The following is an 18,735-nucleotide window of genomic DNA, read 5'->3' on the forward strand; positions in this document are numbered from 1 at the left end:
CTGGTATTGCTCGCATAGATGATAAGACTTGGTTGCATATTTTATACTGTGTTATATTATAATATGTCACGCTGATAGAATGTTTTAAGTAAGCCTATATTTTCTTGTTCAGCTGTTCAAGATCAGATTGCATTACAAGCTTTATCTATACTTTTTTTGAAGTTAATGAATTTGAGTTTTTATTATTTGTAACATAACAACAACTGTTGTCCTGTTTCATAAGCTGCTGATTAAAATATATGCTTTACATCTTTTCTGCATTAACTGGCACACATGTGATCTTTAAAGCAAAAATAAACAAAAAACATCCTATAACGCTAAGCAAAGGTTAACAAAATATGTTACTACATTACAGAACAGCAGCTATGGCAGTCATTAAGAGTGATTCACACAAATGTGTGGCAGAAATGAACTCAAATCAAGAAAACAAAAAAAGAGATCTCGGGTAAATCTCTGGGTATTAAAATAATCTACATTTAAATTGATTTTCCAAGGAATCTTACTGGATGACAAGATACACTGATGAGCCAAAATATTGACCACCTGCCTAATACACTGCTGGTCCTCCACGTGCCGGCAAAACAGCACCGACCCACCGAGGCATTGACTCTACAAGACCCCTGATGTTGTCCTGTGGTATCTGGCACCAAGACATTAGCAGCAGATCCTTCAAGTCCTGTAAGTTGTGAGGTGGAGCCGCCGTGGATCGGACTTGTTGGTCGAGCACATCCCACAGATGCTCAATCGGATTGAGATCTAGGGAATTTGGAGGCCAGGGCAACACCTTGAACTCTTCATCATGTTCCTCAAACCATTCCCAAACAATGTGTGCAGTGTGGCAGGGAGCAAGCCTAAATATGAAAACTCTCGTGCCTGTGTGGGTACTGGAGCTGTTGCTCTGGTTACGGACGGTGGCTGCGTGGTGCTTTAATGGCCAGGTGTTGCGGACTGAATGTGAACTTTCAATTCACGTAAAACTGAAGCTTAAACACATGAATTCCAAAATATAACAGAGGAATTCGATCTACCAGACTCATATCCATCAAAAAGCAACTTACAGTTGAAGTCAGAAGTTCACATACACCTTAGCCAAATACATTTAAACTCAGTTTTTCACAACTCCTGACATATAATCGTAGAAAACATTCCCTGTCTTAGGTCAGTTAGGATCACTACTTTATTTTAAGAATGTGAAATGTCAGAATAATAGTAGAGATAATGATTTATTTCACCTTATATTTCATTCATCACATTCCCAGTGGGTCAGAAATTTACATACACTTTGTTAGTATTTGGTAGCATTGCCTTTAAATTGTTTAATTTGGGCCAAATGCTTTGGGTAGCCTTTCAGAAGCTTTTCACAATAAGTTGCTGGAATTTTAGCCCATTCCTCCAGACAGAAATAGTGTAAGAATCAGGTTTGTAGGCCTCCTTGCTTTCACACGCTTTTTCAGTTCTGCCCACAAATTTTCTATCGGACTGAGGTCAGGGCTTTGAGAAGGCCACTCCAATACCTTGACTTTGTTGTTGTTAAGCCATTTTGCCACAACTTTGGAGGTATGCTTGGGGTCATTGTCCATTTAGAAGACCCATTTGTGACCAAGCTTTAACTTCCTGGCTGATGTCTTGAGATGTTGCTTCAATATATCCACAAACTTTTCCTTCCTCATGATGCCATATATTTTGTGAAGTGCACCAGTCCCACCTGCAGCAAAACACCCCCACAACATGATGCTGCCACCCCCATGCTTCACGGTTGGGATGGTGTTCTTCGGCTTGTAAGCCTCACCCTTTTTTCCTCCAAACATAACAATGGTCATTATGGCTAAACAGTTCAATATTTGTTTCATCAGACCATTTCTACAAAAGTAAGATCTTTGTCCTCATTTGCACTTGCAAACTGTAGTCTGGCTTTTTTATGGCAGATTTTGGAGCAGTGGCTTCTTCCTTGCTGAGCAGCCTTTCAGGTTATGTTGATATAGGACTCGTTTTACTGTGGATATAGATACCTGTATACCTGTTTCCTCCAGCATCTTCACAAGGTCCTTTGCTGTTGTTCTGGGATTGATTTGCACTTTTCACAACAAACTACGTTCATCTCTAGGAGACAGAATGCATCTCCTTCCTGAGCAGTATGATGGCTGCTTATACTTGCATACTATTGTTTGTACAGATGAACATGGTACCTTCAGGTGTTTGGAAATTGCTCCCAAGGATGAACCAGACTTGTGGAAGTCCACAATTTATTTTATGAGGTCTTGGCTGATTTGTATTTTTTTAATTTCCCTTAACGTCCAGCAAAAAGGCACTGATTTTGAAGGTAGGCCTTAAAATACATCCACAGGTACACCTCCAATTGACTCCAATTAGCCTATCAGAAGCTAATTGGCTAATTGCCTAAAGGCTTGACATCATTTTCTGGAATTTTCCAAGCTGCTGAAAGGCACAGTTAACTTAGTGTATATAAACTTCTGTCCCACTGGAACTGTGATATAGTAAATTAAAAGTGAAACAATCTGTCTGTAAACAATTGTTGGAAAAATTACTTGTGTCATGCACAAAGTAGATGACCTAAACAACTTGCCAAAACTATAGTTTGCTAATATGAAATCTGTGGAGTGGTTAAAAAAAATTGTTTTAATGACTTCAACCTAAGTGTATGTGAACTTCTGACTTCAACCATAAATTGGCTGTTTGTCAGCATTTAAATGACTGACTGAAGACGACAGATGTAAAACAAGCAGACTGAAGTCCTAGAAAGACACACATTCTACAAATGGGACAGGATGCTCCACTAGTAGTCCAACAACAAACAAGTAAGTTTAATATTCTTAGCTGTGATGAATTAAAGATGCCAATTTTTGTAATGTTTAAGCATGCTCTCAGCATGCGGTGCATTGCATGTAGTTACTATCAGCGAGTAAACTTGAAAAATTGTGTCTAAATCGTTGTCATATTTTAAAGCATTGCTTCTGTACAAATTCACCACATTCAACAATCAATGACAATTTTAGTCATGATCGGACTTTAAATCGCCTGCTGTAAGTTCCTATTATTATGCATAGTCCATAGGTTTATTTGTGAGATGCTGTGGACCATATTTTTATGGGATGTCTGACAGACAACGGATTGCTTTAATAAACTGATGTAGAAGAAAAAACAGTTGGATGCCATGAACTACATGTTGCACACCCACAATAACCTTACATTTATGCACTTTTGAAGCACACTGGTTACACTGAAGCACATCACTGAGCTTGTGTTGTGCCCTAGATTGGAGCATTTCTTGTTATATGCCTCCTATTTATTTTTTGTGTATTAATCAGTTTTCTTATTGTATGGCTGCCCTTAGCGTCCATATATCCTCCAGAAATAATAAGACAATATGCAAATTAGGGGTGTGCAGCAGAGCCATTATCTGTATTTGTATCTGTATCTGTTCATATGACAAAATTATCTGTATCTGTCTCTGTATTCTGATAGAACCGGGTGTGGGTGGGGCTTAAACCAGAAGTGCGTCAAAACTAATGAAATGCCCATTTTTAAATGTTACTCTTACATTTATAGTTTCTATTAATAAAATATGCCTTGTATATTCCTTTTAATAATAATAGCCTAATAATAATAATAATTATTATTATTATTATTATTATACAACTATTATTTAAAATTTGTATTTATTTTTTCTTACCAGATTTAGCTGAATTTTTAGGCTACATATACTGTGTAATATGTTGTTTACTGTGGTTTCTCCTGGTGTTTCTGTCATTAATATCTGCATGAAACAGAATTTTCGTTTGTCTGTGCATGTATACCAACATTATTCTGAAAAATGTCAAGAAAAATGTGAAATGTCAAGCACACATTTTGCAGTGAATAATAAATACAAATTCAAACATTAAAAGAAATGAAAATAAAATCATTATAGCCCACAAACTGGTGAAAGTCCCGTAAATCTATCAGGAATTTTTTACAATAAGATACCATTAATTAGTTAAATAGAATAATAATAATAATAATAATAATAATAATAATAATAATAATAATATTAAATGTATATAGTGCCTTACCAGAGGTAGCACAGTTTAAAGAAGAAGAAAAAAAAAATTGTTCATTTTACATAAGGTGAAATATTCCTAATAGATGAATACTCTATGAAGCATTTAAACCTTTATGGAGCATTTGAAAATTTTTTTTTTTTTTTTTTTGGAATAAAGTCTTAACCAGATAGTTTTCTTAATCGCTGATGTGGACATAAATGTGGTCAACTTTAAATGACGGATAGAGGGGCACTGATGTGAAATCATCACTTCAGGTCAGTAATTTAACATTGTGCTTAGGTTTAGGCTATAAATGAATACATGGGAATCACGTGTGAATCGTGTGATACATTAATAAAGAGATTTCAAGAAGTGGAAAGGGTATATGATGCCATATCTTGATAAGCTCCAGACACGCACAATTAACAGAGATCGCAAACAGAGTCGAGACCGCACCCATCCTATTTGAAATCACAGTGTGCACATTTTCATTCATAACACTTTAGAAATATTTGCTGCACAGATTCATAAATTTGTTGTAATTTTGTATACGTTTATTTTAAATGTCGCTTTATATTTGTGCCTCTTGGATAATCAGTCATACGAATATTTGTTTTATATTATTCGGATTAATCATTTTGAAGTCATTATTTGTGCCTTTCCGAATAAGGTATTCGTCTTCGAGCACATCCCTAATGCAAATAATTGTAAAACCGGTTAACCGTGATTTTCTTCTCAGACGGTAAGCTAACCGTCAAAAACTCACACCACATATGTATATCTAGGAATAGTTCACCCAAAAAGTATATGATTTCCATACAATAGCAGTCAGAAAATGAGTCACCTTTGGCTTGCTCACCATGGGCCTAAACATCAGCGTGATTATGTCTTCTCTTTTAAACTATTTAACATGTTTTTGCAGTTAATGTTCACTGCTAGATGTGTGCTCTCATTACACGAGTATGTGTGTTACAGGACACAGTTTTGCTCATTTTCAGTTAAGAAACTTAAGAGCTATTACATATTGCTGTTGCATTTTGCATAAATCTTCACAGAAATATTTTGAAATCTTGAACTCTGTAAATCTAGATGTATAAACAAGTTAATGACTTCCTTCTGCAGCAGTTCAAACACTGACTCATGTGCACAACTATCAATGCAAACACAGTGATAATACCCAATTTCCTGATTACCTTTTCACTAATTTCTATTAGAGCTATGCAATATGGACAAAACAAATTATAACAAAAACATTGTATAGTTTGTGATTGCAATTTTAAGTGTGATTTTGGCAAATGTTTTCCCTTGTTCGTACATTTTTCATTAAAAAATGTCAGTGTTCAAAAACATTTTAGGAGGGGAAAAGTGAACATAGATAGCATTAGTTATTTCTTTATGCATTTTTATTTTTCTTAATCTTTATTCTCCTTCCCAATTTGTGTTCTGTTCTCTCACTTTTTTATGCACCGATTCCAATAAGAGAGATCTAGTCAATGTACAACAGATGTGCACCAATCAGAATAGCGAATTAAACATCCCATAATTCTGAGTAAAAAATAAATAAATAAAATTGCAGCTTGCTGTGGTTTATAAATTTCACATGCTCATATTGCGATTAATTGTGTAGCTCTACTTCCTATATTGGACATAAAAAATATTATTTAAATTTCATTCGTTTCTTACTACCACAACCTATTTTATGCCTTCATGGACTACTTTTATGATACTTTTAAGTCTTTTTAAAGTGCTTTAAAGCAAGTTAGTATCAACTGCCATTGCATTGACAAGACAGACCGGGATATTAATTAAAATAACTACTTTTGTGTTCCGCATATGAAAGAAAATCATACAGGCTTAGGATGGAATTTTTATTGCTGGGAGAACTATTTGCTTATTTGATTTTTTAATCGTCACGACCAAAGACATTCTAGGATTATAAGAGTCAATTATCTGACCCTCAATCTTGTGACCGGATCTTTTATTTTATTTTTTATTTAGTCAGTGTCAGAGTGACAAAACACTCCTGAGAGCATAACAAAGAAGAGGAAAAAAGACTCATAGTAGGCTTAAATACTTGAATATATATATATATATATATATATATTATATATATATATATATATATATATATATATATATATATACACTATATTGCCAAAAGTATTCGCTCATCTGCCTTTAGACGCATATGAACTTATGTGACATCCCATTCTTAATCCATAGGGTTTAATATGATGTCGGCCCACCCTTTGCAGCTATAACAGCTTCAACTCTTCTGGGAAGGCTTTCCACAAGGTTTAGGAGTGTGTCTATGGGAATTTTTGACCATTCTTCCAGAAGCGCATTTGTGAGGTCAGACACTGATGTTGGACGAGAAGGCCTGGCTCGCAGTCTTCGCTCTAATTCATCCCAAAGGTGCTCTATCGGGTTGAGGTCAGGACTCTGTGCAGGCCAGTCAAGTTCTTCCACACCAAACTCGCTCATCCATGTCTTTATGGACCTTGCTTTGTGCACTGGTGCGCAGTCATGTTGGAACAGGAAGGGGCCATCCCCAAACTGTTCCCACAAAGTTGGGAGCATGGAATTGTCCAAAATCTCTTGGTATGCTGAAGCATTCAGAGTTCCTTTCACTGGAACTAAGGGGCCAAGCCCAGCTCCTGAAAAACAACCCCACACCATAATCCCCCTCCACCAAACTTCACAGTTGGCACAATGCAGTCAGACAAGTACCGTTCTCCTGGCAACCGCCAAACCCAGACTCGTCCATCAGAGTGCCAGATGGAGAAGCGTGATTCGTCACTCCAGAGAACGCGTCTCCACTGCTCTAGAGTCCAGTGGCGACGTGCTTTACACCACTACATCCGACGCTTTGCATTGCACTTGGTGATGTATGGCTTGGCTGCAGCTGCTCGGCCATGGAAACCCATTCCATGAAGCTCTCTACACACTGTTCTTGAGCTAATCTGAAGGCCACATGAACTTTGGAGGTCTGTAGTGATTGACTCTGCAGAAAGTTGGCGACCTCTGCGCATTATGCGCCTCAGCATCCGCTGACCCCGCTCTGTCATTTTACGTGGCCTACCACTTCGTGGCTGAGTTGCTGTCATTCCCAATCGCTTCCACTTTGTTATAATACCACTGACAGTTGACTGTGGAATATTTAGTAGCGAGGAAATTTCACGACTGGACTTGTTGCACAGGTGGCATCCTATCACAGTACCACGCTGGAATTCACTGAGCTCTTGAGAGTGGCCCATTCTTTCACTAATGTTTGTAGAAGCAGTCTGCATGCCTAGGTGCTTCATTTTATACACCTGTGGCCATGGAAGTGATTGGAACACCTGAATTCAATTATTTGGATGGGTGAGCGAATACTTTTGGCAATATAGTGTATATATTGACAACACACAGTCTAGTCATATATTCAGAGTCCTTTCAACTGGCATTTGCTCTGGCCTGGACTGAATCACTCCACTGCTGTAAATGGGGCACTGTATCTGATTGCTCACACAAACACACTTACTGTAAAAAGACACCATCACACACAGGTTTTGGAGAAACTATGCCACTCATAAACATGTTGTAAATGCCAGTTCTCCAGCATGAACATGCTGCAGACAAGTGCAGCACAGATACTCACTCACACGGGCTGAATTATTGGAGAAATTAATTCCTGTTCCTCTGAGACTGCAGGCCTGTTTAAGTTGCTCAGACATTTTTTTTTTTTTTTTTTTTTTAAATATCTTGAAGACAGAATACTGTCTCTGAGCTACAGAGTTTGCAAGTTGTCCAAGGTATATATTGTCGTGCAGGAAAAATAACATTTGATTTTGGGTCAGTGACAGATTGGAATGTCCTGTATGTGATATATTTTCCTGTTTTATGTCACATGACAAGATTGACAATATCTGACAATGGCATATATATATATATATATATATATATATATATATATATATATATATATATATATATATATACTATACAGTTGTGCTCAAAAGTTTGTATACCCTGGCAGAAATTGTGAAATTCTGGCATTGATTTTGGTCTTTTATTTAAGGACAGTGATCATATGAAGCCATTTATTATCACATAGTTGTTTGGCTCCTTTTTAAATCATAATGATAACAGAAATCACCCAAATGGCCCTGATCAAAAGTTTACATACCCTTGAATGTTTGGCCTTGTTACAGACACACAAGGTGACACACACAGGTTTAAGTGGCAATTAAAGGTTAATTTCCCACACCTGTGGCTTTTTAAATTGCAATTAGTGTCTGTGTATAAATAGTCAATGAGTTTGTTAGCTCTCACGTGGATGCACTGAGCAGGCTAGATACTGAGCCATGGGGAGCAGAAAAGAAATGTCAAAAGACCTACGTAACAAGGTAATAGAACTTTATAAAGATGGAAAAGGATATAAAAAGATATCCAAAGCCTTGAAAATGCCAGTCAATACTGTTCAATCACTTATTAAGAAGTGGAAAATTCGGGGATCACTTGATACCAAGCCAATGTCAGGTAGACCAAGAAAGATTTCAGCCACAACTGCCAGAAGAATTGTTTGGGATACAAAGAAAAACCCACAGGTAACCTCAGGAGAAATACAGGCAGCTCTGGAAAAAGATGGTGTGGTTGTTTCAAGGAGCACAATACAACGATTCTTGAACAAAAATGGCCTGCATGGTCGAGTTGCCAGAAAGAAGCCTTTATTGCGCCAATGCCACAAAAAAGCCGGTTTCAATATGCCCAACAGCACCTTGACACGCCTCACAGCTTCTGGCATACTGTAATTTGGAGTGACGAGACCAAAATAGAGCTTTATGGTCACAACCATAAGCGCTATGTTTGGAGAGGAGTCAACAAGGCCTATAGTGAAAAGAATACCATCCCCACTGTGAAGCATGGTGGTGGCTCACTGATGTTTTGGGGGTGTGTGAGCTCTAAAGGCATGGGGAATCTTGTGAAAATTGATGGCAAGATGAATGCAGCATGTTAGCAGAAAATACTGGCAGACAATTTGCATTCTTCTGCACGAAAGCTGCGCATGGAACTCTCTTGGACTTTCCAGCAGGACAATGACCCTAAGCACAAGGCCAAGTTGTCCCTCCAGTGGTTACAGCAGAAAAAGGTGAAGGTTCTGGAGTGGCCATCACAGTCTCCTGACCTTAATATCATCGAGCCTCTCTGGGGAGATCTCAGACGTGTGGTTCATGCAAGATGACCAAAGACTTTGCATGACCTGGAGGCATTTGGCCAAGACGAATGGGCAGCTATACCACCTGCAAGAATTTGGGGCCTCATGGACAACTATTACAAAAGACTGCATGCTGTCATTGATGCTAAAGGGGGCAATACACAGTATTAAGAACTAAGGGTATGCAGACTTTTGAACAGGGGTCATTTCATTTTTTTCTTTGTTGTCATGTTGCCATTCTGTTATAACCTACAGTTGAATATGAATCCCATAAGAAATAAAAGGAATGTGTTTTGCTTGCTCACTCATGTTTTCTTTAAAAATGGTACATATATTACCAATTCTCCAAGGGTATGCAAACTTTTGAGCACAACTGTATACACACTGGCAGCCAAAAGTTTGGGATAATGTACAGATTTAGCTGTTTCAGAAGGAAATTGGTACTTTAATTCACCAAAGTGTCATTCAATTGATCACAAAGTATAGTCAGGACATTACTTGAATGCCACTTTGGTGAATCAAAGTACCAGTTTCCTTCCGAAACAGCAAAATCAAATGTTATTTGTCCTGTAGGACAATATATACTTCGGACAACTTGCAAACTTTGTAGTTCAGAGACAGTGTTCTGTCTTCAAGAAAAAAATGGCTGAGCAACGTAAACAGGCCTGCAGTCTAAGAGGAACAGGAATTAATTTCACCAATAATTCAGCCCATGTGAGTGAGTATCTGTGCTGCACTTGTCTGCAGTATGGTCACGCTGGCATCTACAACATGTTTATGAGTGGCATAGTTTCTCCAAAACGTGTGTGTGATGGTGTCTTTTTACAGTAAGTGTGTTTGTGTGAGCAATCAGATACAGTGCCCCATTTACAGCAGTGGAGTGATTCAGTCCAGGCCAGAGCAAATGCCAGTTGAAAGTGACTCTGAACATATGCCTAGAATGTGTTGTCAAAAACAATAAACTAATGAGACACCAAGAGATAGAATATCACAAAAAAACAAAATTATAGTGAAAACACTATCTTGGGAAAGAAAAAGAAAAATACTATGGAGAATAAAGTGTGTGCTTGTGGGTGTGTATTCACAATCCTGGCATTCTTTTTCGGGTAAACAGAGGCAGACAGCATGCTACATGGTGTCTCACGACAGTGGAAAGGTCACACATGAGTTGTGTGAATGACCTTGATACAACATTCCTGTCTCTTTGACTCATGCTGTCTGATAAATCCTCCAAAAACGGCAAAATTACAACTTTATATTTCTCTACCATAAATTTTCTTCTATGAAAATAAATGCGCAAACTTTCATTGGACAACTTTTCCAGTCTATGCACATAAGCCCTTTCATTCATAAACTTTTTGCCAAGAACTGCATATATAAAAGGTATTCCCTTCACACACATACTCCCACACTTTTAATTATCTTACTTTGGCTTCTTGTTATCAGCTTAAATAATTACCAGAATAAAAATGCTGAGATTCATAAAATTAATTCTATCACTCTTGGCCCAAACACACTTAATGAAATTCAAACATCTGCCTACTTGAAATGGCTGGCATCTCTCTTTATAATATGTTACCATAAAGAAGAGTGAAAGTGTACAGAGATGTTCAAAACGATGTATTTTTAAATTAAAATAGTCATTTGGTTGCATGAATTACTAGTCGACTAATCAGTCTTAAGGAAGGCCGGTTTAATTGGGCTAGTTTCGCGTTCACCTGACCCTAATTGGATGTGTTTCTTAGGAAACGTTCTTGCGTTCAAAAACAGCTAGACGGAGCATAACATGATGGAAACGGTCTTAATAATGCAACGCTCATGGTTGGAAACTCAAGACGCAAAACAATATAAATTTCTGAAAGTGTATGGCAGTAGGCGATGCTTTAAAGGAGATGAATTTAATAATGCAACTTTTCAGAGGTTTTTACAGTGCAAACTGCCTTAAAGCTAAAGAAAGTAGACTGTCAACACGCTAAAAGCTCGGTCACATTCACCCTTGCAAAATGAAACAGCACAGTGAAATCAAGCCATCTCAATGGGCAGCCGCACGATCAGGAATTTCATCCCAGTGGACTTCCTGTAGCATTTTTCTACACAAATTTCATGTGGGGTTCAAGTTTAGTTGACCAATAGTAAGTTGTTTGGTGCATAGCACATGCTAGCTTCTCATACAGCCATCCCTTCTTCGCCTGAGAAAATCTGACGTACAAGAATGAATTTGACCAAGTCTTAATTAAAGCATCACCAAAAAAAAAAAAAAAAAATAATATATATATATATATATATATATATATATATATATATATATATATATATATATATATATATAATAATAATAAACGTTTTGGTCTGTTTCTCACCCAAAACCGATTATATCGCTTCAAAAGACATGGATTTAATCACTGGAGTCTACCTTTATGATGCCTTTATGTCCTTTTTGGAGCTTGACATTTTTGAACCCCATTGACTTGCATTGTATGGATACAAATACACCATATCATCAAAATATCTGTTTGTGTTCCACAGAAGAGAGTCATACTAGTTTGAGACGCCATTAGGGTGAGTGAATGATGAGAGAATTATAATTTTTGGATGAACTATTACTTTAAAAAAAACTGCATTAGAAAATATCTAGATAAACTAGTTGACCTCAATAATCGCTAATTTGGTTGTTGGACCAGTGCCTAGTCAGAACCCATAACGGTAATTTATGAGAATGTTCCATTCCACTAACATTGGCCAGAGCTTTAGACCTGAGGGCAGTGGTGACTTCCTTTCGGCCCAAGAACTTCCTCTCCGTGGCTGTACTTTTTAGCAGATAGGCACAGCAGGAAGAAAGGAGAAATAGTGCAGAAAAGGAAAGATAATGAAAGAGAAACAAAGATAGAGAGAGAACTCGAGCAAGAACTCCCAATCACTGGTCCTCCCTCACCACCTGTTACAATTGTGGGAATTTACTAACCAAATGTAAGAAGACCATGTAAATATTGGCTAGGCCATCGCAGGCTAACCACTGTCAGATTCCCAAAGTCAACATGATACTCAACAACACAGTGCCAAGGTAAAGACAGACACCACCTCTGAGACTGCTGCAGCTCCACCAAAAAACACTTATCAAAGTGCGCTTGTTGGGTGCTGACCCTAATCTTCAACGGGCAGGCTTGTACATTCATTAGAAACTGAAATCATCAGTCGACAGTTAATTTAGATGGTGGTTTGGTTTAGTGGTGGCATTGCTTCCATAGTTACTTCCTCTTTCTTAGAAAAAACCTCAGCAAGTCTTGTTAGCTAGATATAGCCTAATCTAAAGCAGTCCTTATCACAATATAAAATAAGATATGCAGTGTTTCCTGCACTGCTATTCAGCATTACGGTCAGAGGTTGCGCTAGAAATATTTATCTGTCACTTTGATGGACTGAGTTGTGAAATTTCTGTCATGGTCTATTTTTATCTGTCATACTTGTTTAAATTTTATAAGTACTACATTCAGGGGTGTAGCATCCATTATAATGGCATATACATGACAGTGGATAGGCTTAATTATATTTTTGACTCCCCAAGCGCAAGTCTGGTGAAACCAAAGAATTCTTTGGTGAAAGTAGCTACCTGTCAATCAACCACTGTGCTAAAACAAGATTTTTTAACTTTAACGGTACGTGCAACTTTTAAATTAAATAACCGTCCGATCGGAAAATTTACAGGTTCATGGAACTTCTTCAATGTGTCTGATAGCCTATAACAATAGTCACAGATGAGAAGCACACACACCTCTGAAGCTCTTATGCAGGTACTCTAAAATAACTGACAATTCTGCCCTAAACGTAGGCTAATGTTTGCACTTACATTAAATGCAAAAAGTAATTGGCGGAAATGATATGCCGCTTTTTCAGGCTTTCATTTTGTTACTATATTTTTTTGTGCTTTATTAATAAAGTGACACCCCTTACAAAAAAATCTAGAGTTCTGTCAAACTAGCCGCAAATTTGCAACTCATTATTTTCACGTGGGCTGTCGACATACTCGTCCAGTTCCCTGTGGCTGTCGATGAGCCCATCCTGTTCCCGACGAGCTTGTCCAGTTCCCTATGGTCATCAAGTCTGTCCAGTTCCCTGAGGCTGTCATCAAGTCTGTCCAGTTCCCTGAGGCTGTTAACAAGCCCGTCCTGTTCCCTGTGGCTGTCAACGAGTCCGTCCAGTTCCCTGGAGCCATCGACGAGCCCATCCAGTTCCCTGTGACCATCAACGAGCCCGTCCTGTTTGAACTGTCTGAACCCTGTTCAATGCCCATGTCTGTTGACAGGTCTGTCCAGTTCCCCAAGGTTGTCGAGGAACCTCTCCAGTTCCCTGTCACTGTTGACAAGTCTGTCCAGCTCCCTGAAGCTGTTGACGAGCCTGTTCAGTTCCCCGTAGCTGTCGACAAGTCTGTTCAGTCCCCTGTGACTGTTGACGAGCCTGTCCATTCCCCTGTGGCCATTGACGATCCTGTCCAGTCCTTGTGACCTTTGATGATCCTGTCTGGTCCCCTGTGACCATTGACGATCCTGTCCGGTCCCCTGTGACCATCGACGATCCTGTCTGGTCCCCTATGACTATCGATGATCCTGTCTGGTCCCCTGTGGCCATCAATAATTCTGCTCAGTTACCAGTGGTCACCATCCAGTCTTCCCAGCCTCCTGCAGCTGCCAAAGACCAGCTTGCTCTGTCCGCTGTGGACCGCCAGGAGGCGGAGGAGCCTGCTACTCTTTCCACCCACAAGAGGAGGAGGAAGAGGAGAGGGATCCCTGAATCAGGGTCTGCTGCAGCGTTCCATGAGGGATCCGAGCCCACTGCAGCTGCCACCCAGCCTGACCCTTTGCTTGCGTCCGGTCTGACCCCTGACCAATGGCCACCCACGTCCTGTCTGAACCCTGTCCAGCAACCACCCATTTACAGTTTGAACCCTGCCCCGTGGCCATCTACGTCCAGTCTAACCCTGTCCAGTTCTCAGTGGCCACAACGTCCTGTCTGACCCTGTCCAACTCTCAGTGGCAGCGACTGACCTCACCATCTGCCTAGTGGCCGCCACAAACCACTCCCTCGGCTCAGTGGACGCTCTTTCCAGCCCCCTCTGGCTGCCAATGCTCAGTCTGTTCAGCTCTCTGGGGTACCTGTCTAGTATGTCCAGTCCTTCGAGGTCCCTGCTACTGTAGATTTGACCTGTCCAGTGCCGCCTCTTACCTCACTATCTGCCCAGCGACTGCAACAGACCTCATCATTGGCCCAGTAGCTGCCACTGACCTCACCAGTTGCCCAGCAGCCTCCCCTAACCCATCTGACCTCTGCCTAGCAGCCACCACCAACTCCATCTGCCCAGCAGCCGAGGATTTCCCAGTGCTGAACTCAGCTGCTCTGTCCTGGCCTCCTGGCCCATCCATGCCTCCGGGTCCTTTTCCGGTTCCACCACCATGGCCTTCTGGTCCACCTAAAACTTGGCCCAGACCATCCCCCTGGTCTCCCACACCTTCCCTCCCTGGTCTGTCATCTGTCCCTCAGTCTGGCCTATTCCTTGTATACAACCTTTACAACTCATTTCTTCAAAGGCGATGGGAAGTTTACTTTGAATTGCTGTCCGGCAAAAGAACACGAGAACAATTGCTTTTTAGACTGTATTTGGAATGGAAATTGTTTGCTTGTGCAGAAAGGGGATTTAAGAGTTTTCATTAGTTTCAGTGTGAATGAGCAACTTTCGAAAAATGCTTGAAATCAGCAGTGTGGACAGAGAGCATTTCGAAAATGAAAAAAACTGCATTTTTAAATCTACCCAGATTAATGTGAATGCAGCCTCAGCTTCAAACTTTTGATCCCCATTGTGAAGGCCTACAGGTGTGTGTGCTTGTTCTATTCCCTTAATCATGTATTTTTGAAAATCACTGTCATTGTGGTTTGAGGTGCGAAATTGCTCGGTTGAAAATCTCAAACACTGATAGCGGTAAAAAACATAAACAACCCCGAAGGGGACAAAGGGAAATCCAGGCTGGGAACAGAAGTGGCCATGAGCTCAGACGGTGATGAGGGAATGGCCTCCATGGCCGGGAGCGCTGCATTGGGAAGGAAGCTGAATTCAGAAGCTGGTTCTGGGATGGATGAGGCTTTAGGAACCGGTTCGTTGACCGTGGCAGGTGTGGGCATCTGAGGGGTAAGTGCCCTTCTCTTCTTCCTTCTCCGGGCATTGAGGGGCACAGCTGCTGTAGCAGCCTTATTGGCTATGGATGCTGGCAACAGCAGGGGAGCAGCCTTTGTGGCTATGGGTGCTGTTTGTGGCAGCAGGGGAACAGCCTTCATGGGTATGGGTGCTGGCTGTGGAAGCAGGGGAACAGCCTTCGTGGCTATGGTGCTGGCTGCGGCAGCAGGGTAACAGCTTTTATGGCTCTGGGTGCTGGCAGTGGCAGCAGGGGAATGGCCTTCGTGGCTCTGGTTGCTGGCAGTGGCAGGGGAGCAGCCCTCTTGGCTGGAAACGCTGGCTGCGACTGAGAAAATGCCCTTCTCCTCCTCCTCCTTGTCTGGGTTCGGGAACGGTGGGGAGATCAGGCCTCTGCTGGGTCTCTCCGGGAGATCAGTTCATAATGTCACGGGATGGATGCAGAGGTAAGCACCCAAATGCAGAGTTCAAAAACCAGAATACTTTATTAACCCACGAGGGGGAACAAAAACATAAAAAACCCGAAGGGGACAAAGGGAAATCCGGTCTAGGAACAGTGGTACAGGACCGACAGGATACATGAACATGACTGAAAACAAGGTGAACTGATGCTGGACAGCAAACACAAGGAGCCTAACATAGGGAGAGAAATCAAGCAGGTTATCAGACAGGGCAGGTGTGACTAATGAAACAATGAGCAAACAAGGAGGTGGGGTATGACGTCAGACAGAGAAACATGCTGGGATACAGAAACAATAACAAAGCTGCGTGTTCTCACAAGACAGCAAACACCCGAATGACATGAGTGCCTATCGCCAAGAAAATGAGGCGATATACTCTCATGCCAATTGACAAACAAGACGAGAGAATGCCTAGCAACACTTAACAAAGTGATGCCACGCACTCTCACACAAAACAAAACCTGAGTGTGCAAGCAACAGGCGACAAAACGAGACAGGACACTTGTGTGAGAGTTTGGCCACACACGCACCTGATACCGAAGACCGAAGTGACCGAACCTCAGCACAACATGAAGACCGCCCGCGGCCTGGGCGCACAGCGCAAAGCACGCACCCGCGGCCGCAAGAGACAGTCACAAAGACAGACATGAGTTGTTGACGTGAGTGCATGCAGCCAGATGACACAAGCACAATGCACCTACGTCAATAACAGACAGACAAGGAGCATGGATGTCCGGGTCCTGACACAGACCGGAACCGAACTAGACAGGAAGTCAGGACCCAGACACCATACTCCAGGCATGAAACACAGACAGAAAAGCTCACGGTATATATTTTTCAGGACCAATTATTGTAAAAAACTCCTGTATTTGTGAGATGACATAACATGCAAGCATGATGCTTACATTTGTATGCTCCACTTTGGAGAGTGATGTGTGTTTTGGTGCTCTCCATTCCTGCGTATGGATGTCTGAGACCTATCATCACCATGTTTACTTTGTTTGACACATTAGCGTGTCTGACGAGGGAACAGGGTGTATCTCCGTCCCTCCCTTTCTTTCTGAAACACCGCAGTCAGTCAATCAGTCTGACAGTAAATTAATAATAACAACACCCACATACACGCACACAAACACACATATACATGGAAAGTGACACAGGTACTTCCTACACAGTAATGCGAGCCAAGTCAACACACACAAGCTGCTCCTTTAAGAATGAGAAAGTTTAGTGAAGGGTGAAATGAGAGAGGGAGGATTACTTGTAATCGCAACTGTGGAGCGTCATATTGCCATACTACTGTTCTTCTTTAGAACTCCCAGTGTGGGGTTACACCAGCTGAGAGAGAGAGAGAAAGAGAGAGAGAGAGAGAGAGAGAGAAAATAGAGCATGTCACAGAGCCTACCTCACGCACAGCTGCAGGAGAAGCAGGTGGCGTTTTGTCCCCTTCTGTCCTGCGGTGGAGACCCTAAACCAGCGAGTCAGTCTGGCAGTGAAAAGAGGAACTGTTGGGGGGGGGTGGGGGAGGGGGGGTCAGTGTCCCAGTCACGGTGCTGTCTCCTTTTCTTCTGTCCTGATCTGTCTATTTGTCACCTGTTGCACTGTGGTTACTGCATGGCTGTGAAGTTTGTCAAACTTTCAAGTGTCTGTCAACACAGAAGTGAGAGCGAGATAGGCTGGACATACAGTTTTAAAAAGAGAGGTGGAAAAAAAAGAGTAGTTTGAAAGTGGTCTCAATTTCCTCTTCCTTGCGCTCTCTCTCTCTCTCTCTCTCTCTCTCTCTCTCTCTCTCTCTCTCTCTCTTTTTGGTGTGCGGTGTTCGAGCTGTACTAGAGGCAGTGAGCGAGCTGAATCGGGACAGCAAAAGCCATCTGTTAAAACACGCCTGCCTTTTTGCTTTACTCACGTTCTCCCTCAAACGCAGTGCAATCGAGAGGGGGTGGGGGGTGAAGGGAGGAGGGAGGCAGAGAAAGAGAGGCTGTACTGCCCACTGGTATCCAATCTGAACACACAAACACATACACAGTGCAACACAGGCGGAGCTTCCAGACAGAGAGAGTGAAAAGGGAAAGCTTGGCTTCAGTGCGCAGTATTCATGGTTATTCATGTGGCCGCTACCTTCTGGACTTAATAGTGTGTGTTAGCCAGAGGAGCAGAGGTTCAGAAACAGCTTTGACCGCACACACTCACAAACACAACAGAAAACAAATACATAATTTAATGACTTTAAGTAAGATGTGATAAAATACTTTCTGTGCACTTTATCTACACGCGAGTGCACACAACTTAAACATTAATTTAAGGAAATATTTTCAAGGTAAAATAAATTATTTTACTGTTATCATGAATTTCTGAGTCATAAATTAAATTGTAATTTATTTGTGTTACATTACAACAGAATGGCCACCTGCATGTTATCAGGTGGTGTACCTGACATTGAGTTGGTGGACAAAAGTTTTTAAAATATTAATTTTTTTAATCTAAATGGTTTGACAGTTTTTTTTTTGTTTTTTTTATTTTTAAGAAAAAATTATAAAAGATTAATCCAAACTATTTATGCCAACATGTCTTTTTTAATCAACATTTAAAGGTGCACTCAGTAATTTTTTGCTCGTTTAAATAGTTTTACTCCTAAAGAAATGAATTTTAATTTTGAAACATTTTTATAAAATCATGAGCACTCACATGAGATAAAGACTCCAGTCATATCAGTAACCTTATAAAAGCTGCTTTATTCTACATGGAGAGGGTCTCCTCATGGGAGCTGCCATGTTAGAATCACATGACCAGCCACATACTGCTCGCTTAATCTCAGTAACTGCCCTGTTATTTGACCCTTTACTCATGAATTAAGTTAAT

At 40.8% G+C, this 18,735-nt stretch overlaps 1 protein-coding gene across 1 annotated transcript in view; it reads right to left on the minus strand.

Annotated features, from left to right (window-relative positions):
• The window catches only part of LOC127419946 (extracellular sulfatase Sulf-2-like), a 292,694-nt gene extending 275,043 nt beyond the window's left edge, over positions 1-17,651 (minus strand). Inside the window, exon 1 of the mRNA XM_051661796.1 lies at positions 17,282-17,651. The gene's annotated coding sequence lies outside the window, so the exon portion shown is untranslated. The remainder of the gene's footprint in view (positions 1-17,281) is intronic.
• Positions 17,652-18,735: the final 1,084 nt, after the last annotated feature.

Source organism: Myxocyprinus asiaticus, chromosome 29 (genome assembly GCF_019703515.2).
Source record: "Myxocyprinus asiaticus isolate MX2 ecotype Aquarium Trade chromosome 29, UBuf_Myxa_2, whole genome shotgun sequence".
Classification (NCBI taxonomy): Eukaryota; Metazoa; Chordata; class Actinopteri; order Cypriniformes; family Catostomidae; genus Myxocyprinus; species Myxocyprinus asiaticus.